The 6939-nt window shown below is 32.6% G+C and overlaps 1 long non-coding RNA gene across 1 annotated transcript; it reads right to left on the bottom strand.

The window, feature by feature from the left end:
* Positions 1 to 363: 363 nt before the first annotated feature.
* On the bottom strand, positions 364 to 3888 carry LOC132048165 (uncharacterized). Its single transcript, XR_009412921.1, has 2 exons — positions 3508 to 3888; positions 364 to 655 (listed from the first exon to the last, which is right to left on the bottom strand). It is a non-coding gene; the product is annotated as an uncharacterized LOC132048165 (long non-coding RNA).
* Positions 3889 to 6939: the final 3051 nt, after the last annotated feature.

Genomic DNA, 6939 nt, shown 5'->3' with positions numbered 1-6939 from the left:
AGCGAAAAACTCTGTATCGTCGCCAAAAAGATGTTTATTACCGACAAATCTACTTTGTCACTAACTATAATTTTAATTAGTGACGATGCCAATCGTCTTTAAAGCTATTCATAATTTGTAGTTAAAAGAATGTGATTACGTCACTAAAAGGTATATGCTTTGTGTACGAAACGAAGTTTTCGTCCCTAAATATATAAACTGACATATTTGTTCGTCTAGGAAAGGAACCAATTTCGTAGTTGAAAACTATCTGCGTAACGAAAATGGTGCTATTACTGACAAGCCTAATTCGTCACTATAAATTATCTTAGTTCTCCCGAGCCATTTTCAAGCTAATTTGGTACACTTCTCACAAGCTTATTAAAGAACACAATTGTTGATAACTGATATTTATATATGAATCTCGTACAAATTTCTCAAACAGTACCATTAATCTCAAAAGATGAAAAACGTTCCTATAGATGAGATAAAATAAGTCTTAAACTTAATAAAGAGTTACATTAATTCCCACTATGTCAATGTTGGTCCGAAGGGAAACCACAACCATTGTCTCCATTTGTTGTCGTTTTCTTTCCATCTTTACCTCTTGCCTTCAACACTATCTTCATTCCTTGTTGTACAAGTCAGATACACCTCTATTATGTGAGAAAATCGACTTTCTCCGGACACTGGTTTCACCCGCAGCGGCCAATGAAGAATAAAGTCTGAACTGGGAAACCATGAACGTATTTAACCTATGAAGAATTTTAGCGTTAGAATATTGAAAATTCTGAAGATGCGTCTTCATGAGAAATCAGGAAGTACACTCGCTTCATCCACTACAAAAACTTCTTTTCACTATGCGGAGGACAAACCAGATGGTAAATTTGCATTTAACCCCTCTAAAAGGGGCTATAGAGTGCTAATTTTTTTCTCTCTTATTGAGTACTTCCTTATTTTGTAGTCCTAATATCTAACATAGAAGATATAACAATATGGTAGATAAACAATTAACATATTTTCGGTAACAGGTAAATCATGATTCTGAACACAATTTCTCATGTAATGGCATGATCCACTTTAAAAAGTACAGAGCATACGTGAAGAGGTATTGTGAAGCCTAACATATAATCAATTTCTTCAACAATATTGAAGTTATGTATGTGACTTTCCGGAGGTTCAGCGGAAATAAAATAATTTGGTCATACCCATTTTCTTGGTAAATAGTTTTACTATGTTATCGAGATTCGAGAGTCAAGAAACATATTTTTATATGTATAATATTGATAAATATGCAAAACACTCAAATTGAGCAGTACCAGCCAAGGAAACGAAGAAAGGTGAATAATCATACCAGTCACCCAAGGGCTTGCTTGACGATCACTGCTCTTCAAATTTTGTTGCACGTTGGGAGGGGCAAAGGCATGAATTCAATTCCAACACCACTCCTCTTCCTCATTTCTCTCAAAGTTGTGAAATCTATTACTATCAGTTAACAAAGATGCTGTTAATACATTTGAATTGACTCTTCCTTTTGATTCCAAACACAATACAATTAGCGAAAGAAAAAATGTTTCATCTTGTTTTCCAATACCTCATCACAGCCAATAAACAGAGAGAAGATGTTGGCTTAATAGAGACTCCATACTATTATTTCAGAATTCAAACTCGCCCTCTCTAATTAAGCACCAAGAAATATTTCACTCTTTGTAGAATTACTTCTCTATTATAACCCGACTCAAATAGTGATTTATTTTGTCTTTTACTATAATGATGCTAAATCTAATAGCTTTTACTAATTCTTTTACTACGTTTTTAGTCATTTATTTTCCTAACCACTAACTAAAGGAGTATAAATACATTAGTTCGTGGTCTCAATTCTATTCAAACTGCTATGCATAGAAGTAACAATTAAATCTTTTCGTGAGAGAGAACTAATTTCATTACTCTAAAGGAAGGCTGCAAAGCAGGAACTAAAGAAAACCAAGCAAATAAAGAAGTCCCAGTAACTACTCCTTTATCAACTATACACAATGACAAGAATCTTTTTCCCTTTTCCTTCCCAACAGAAAACACCAAAAGGAATTACTTGCCTCAAATTGCAAAAGCCAATTGTTTGCTCCAGCTCCAAATCCTCTGTGCAGGTGATACGCCGGCAAACTTCATCCAAGCAATCTACAAATCAAAAATCAACGATTAACCATGCCATTAATTAAAAGTAATAATTAAACTACCGCTTTAATGGAAATTCAACGCTTATTAAGACTCAATAAATACAGGACATGGGGCAATTACGTACATGCTCCTAAAGTAGAAGAGTTTTGGACTAGAGTCATGTTGACCAGTAGACGGCCCTTTCTCTTTTCGAGTGAACTGACCAGCAAATAAGCAGAACAGACAAAGCTAGACTGCAATGAAAACCTGATTAAAAAAATGAAAATTAAGGCGATCTTGAACGTTTTAGAGCAACGTGGAAAGGGAAAGTAAACAATTGATGTGATGGCGGATTTTTTCTAGGGTTAAAGCACACGTTGCTTAGATGTTAAAAGTCTGAAATGCCCTCAACTTGATTTTTATTGACACCTAAGCAACCATGTTGAAACCACCTTTTCTATAATATAGAAACTGTATACTACTTTAGCTACTTCCTGCTGGTTACACAGGTTACAGTTATTGTGTGCCTTAATACATTATCGATCTACAAGTCTTGTAAGAGATTAATACAAATCACTCTAATAGATGAAAGAAGGCAGATCTTCCTTTTCTAGCAATGAAAGTGAAAGCAACTATACTTTGCAATACAAGGCAAAGAAATAACGAGAAATGTCTCCTAGTGAAAAGAAAAAAGTAACTATTTGAAGGCAGATCCATGATTGTTTTCATTGTATGTTTCAACCTATGTGTTATCACAAATAAATGGTATCTAACCACTTAAATGGACATGCCCTGTCAATTTTGAAGAGAAAGAGACTTTAACACACTTCAACCACTAATCTACTACTACCTCTGTTGCATTTCATATGACAGTATATGGCACTGAGAGAACAAGATTGTTTAAATAATACAGCTTCTTTGAGTATTAGCTGGTGTGCTAAGTCAATTGTCAAAGTTGTGATTGAACTACAACACAAAAACTTTCACAGGGTATTCAAAATTGGATAATTTCTCTCAAGTTTTTAGATATCAAAGCTAGGAATTATTCAAGAAAAATATCCTGTTCTGGGTTGTCTTAATGACAAAGGCATAGAGCATCTCAACTAGAATTGTTACATCTCTTTTACTAGTAAGTTTTTAAGCCGAAAAAGAGCCTAGTATACCGGGCCCATACATAATCGAAGTTAGTTCGATTAGATATTCAGTATATACCCCCGAAAAAATAAAAAACAAAAAACAAAAATTGCGGCACCAGACGGAAATTCTTAAAAACCGAACTGAAGCCCACCCCTACGTGTGCTAACCTAGCTGACTGCTTCGGACTGGTGGTACAGTAATTATACAAATTTTAAGAAAGAGTTTTTAAAAAGTTACCTCATCTTATAAAGTCGGAAAGCCTATAATCAATAAGCTTTGTATTAGCATCTTTATTTCTAGAGGTCAAAAGGAAATTATGTAATGCCAGCAATTGAAAACCATTGTTAACCACAACACCAAAATAAAACAGAAGCAATTAGTCCTCACAGAAAATAAAAATCCTATAAACTTCATGCTTCGAGTCATTTGGAGCATACCTTGGAAATGACAAAATGCTTGCATTTAAAATTTGAACAACAATAAGTCTCGCATCGTCCTGCGAATATTTACCATCTCGGCAATAGAGATATAGAACAATGAAATGCAAAATTGCAAGCACCCAAAGAAGTTTACTTAGTTTATTTAAAGCATTTCATTTACCTTGACAATATTCAGTCAAGTAATGCAGACATAACTTGAAGAGAAGTCTAGATAGTGCAAACACGAATTTATTAACATTGTCAATAGATGTATAAATTATTAAATTTCCATTACAGGAAATTAGAAAGGTCAGCTTTTGATATGAAAGCGAAAGTGTTTATTAAAGGTAATCGACTTGTCATTTTCCAGCAATATAAAGTCAATTTTCCGATAAAAACTCCAAAATAGCACAACTAAACTATTGTATTCTCAAATGCTCTTACTCTAAACTGATTAGTGTGCAGAAGCTTACCATCGGATGAGATAACAACATCCAACTTTATTTTCATGTAGTTGACTAGGATCAACTAGAAAAACATTCATTTGCTGAACTTTATTGGTGACAACCTTGCTCATGAATTATATCAAGAGATTAGCATTTGGACCAAATACACCAAGTATTTGGAGAGTGAGCTCATTACCGCAATTGGCACATTGTGGTATTGACAGTTCATATAGACACGTCTTATAAGCACATAAAAAGATCACAAACGCATAAATACATTTGATAAGGATTAGAATAAATATAATCTTAACATCATAAAAAATCAATACATGAAAAAATATGAATCTGAAAGACAAGAAGAATACAGTAAAATTACTCTTACCATTTTTTCTTTTTTCACTTACCAAACATGAAGGTTAACCATAAACTAACCAAGTAAACAAAAACACAAATAATAACATCATATGAACAGAGAGAATCACAAAACAAAACAATCCACAAAAACAAAGAAAAGAAAAAGAACACAAGTTCACAAAATCATCAAGATGAAAGCAATAACAGTAAAAAGGGAAGAACTTCAAAACAGACCCAAATGAAAAAAAAAAAGACAAAAGGAAAACCCTCACTTCAGTTCTTTCCCACAATGATCAAACTTAAAAGAATCTCAAAACATAGGGCAAGGAAAAGCTGTTATTATTTATTTTTTTTTAAAAAGGGCAGCGAGCAAAGTGACGACAAATATTTAGGGAGATAAAACAAGTGTAATAAGTTTCTTTTCAAAATGATAAGTTGTAGAGAAAATTAAGTGTTTTGGAAACAACAAAAAAATATATTACTCTAGTTAATGTAATATGGTGATGGCTCACCAAGCTTGCTTTGGGAAACAAAAGATAGAACCCCTGCTACACAAGCAGAGAAACAACTTGGTCCGTCAAAGGATATGAGTGACAAGAGATATGTGTTCTAGCTAGCAAGAAATTGTTAACGTATCGGCCAAGTAATCTTAATTAATATTGGCCCAGCAACAAAGTCATACTTAAAGTTGCTCGAAACTAATAATGGAATATTGGATAACTAAAGTTTAAACACATCTGTAGAAGTAAACAAACCACAAGAAGTGTTTTACCATGGTGATTTGCTCAAATCATGGATGATCAATCCATTGCTTAAAAGTACCTTTGATTTAGTGGATAATTATTTACAATAATCACATGCCCATAGTGCCAAAGTTCATGTAACTGTACTCATATTTTTAGCCATCCCTGATATACAAAGATGCAGTAGTTGCAAACGTACAACAAAATCCATTTGTATATAATCCTTAAAATATACTAATTAATTAACAAATAAACTAGATTTCAAAGTAAGTGTTGGGTTTAATCCTTCTTGCAGTGTATAAAATTAGTCTTTTTTTTTTAAAAAAATCCAAATAATATAAATCTGAAACCCTATAAAGAGTTGCAAAAAAACAAAATCCATTTGATGTCCTTTCAGACTAATTAAATAACAAAATTTTCTCAAATTTCAAAGTAATTGCTTAAAATCTTCTTGCAGTGTCCATAATCCATTGAATAAGAAAATACAGACAACCTCAACTAATCATAAAAAATAAAAAAAATAAAAAAAAAGATCTCCCAAGCACCACCCCATAGAAATATATAACTTCTCACTAGAAACCCTTCTTTTCAAAAGCACACACCCATTTTCCCCATAACCATGACTCTTAAGAGGATAAGACTTACAATTGGACCTCGAAAAATAAAGGAATCCAGGAAACAATTGAACCAAAATATAATCCAAAACACATTGAGAATAATTTAAGGTACGAACTCTATTGTTAGAAAGTAAACAAAAATGATATAGCGCGAATGAAAGTAAGAAAGAGTATGATAAAGCGCGAACCTTTGTTTTTCCCATTGTGCCGACTTGCTATGTAGAGAAGATGATGAGGAAATGGAATTGAGCCCTGCTAAATGATTTGTCAGTTGAAAGAGAGGAAATTAATCGTGCCTTTTGAAAAATAGTGGAAAAAAAAAAGAGGGAAATTTGCCCGGTTCTGAAATTTTAACTCAAATGTCCAAATTACCCTAATGTTCAAATTGATACTACATAAGAAGATGGGGGCCAATATCGTCACTTCCTTTTCTCTATTTTCTACGTTTTATTTCCATTTAACTATTTAAATAAGAAAATTGAGAAGTGGAAATAACTTACTTAAATATCATTGTCATATGTAATATACAAAAAAAAATAATGAAAATAACATATCCTAACAAATAATAAATTAAAATATAGAACAAGCTCATAACAACTCACGAAAATATTTCATATAATATTTAAATTGCTAGATAAAATGTAACAAAATTGTAAATATTAAGAAGTATATTAACATCTAAAAACTAAATAATTAAGAATGATTATTTTTCAACATTTGTATGTTGAAGAGTTGTCTTTATTTAAAAGTTAATAACTATCAAATTTAACAAAAATACTAATTAATCGATACTATATCGACATAATACGTTTTTCTTTAAATTAATATGGTTGTTGGTCGTGGCGATGCCTAACAGGGTGGTTGTGGTGTTGACTAAGGTGGTGGTAGATGGTGGTAGTGTTGGTTAATGGTAGTGGTTATCAATAGTAGCTAATGGGGATGGGACTTTTATGATAATAGCAAATAACAATGGTGGTAGTAGGTGGTCGTGGCTAATATTGTGGTAGATGATAGTGATAAATAATAGTGGTGGTTGGCGATATATAGCTAGACAGTGATTGCTGGCCGCGATTAGTGATGAGGGCTGAAA

Source organism: Lycium ferocissimum, chromosome 2 (assembly GCF_029784015.1).
Source record: "Lycium ferocissimum isolate CSIRO_LF1 chromosome 2, AGI_CSIRO_Lferr_CH_V1, whole genome shotgun sequence".
NCBI classification, from domain to species: Eukaryota; Viridiplantae; Streptophyta; class Magnoliopsida; order Solanales; family Solanaceae; genus Lycium; species Lycium ferocissimum.
This window is presented reverse-complemented; position numbering and strand designations above follow the sequence as displayed.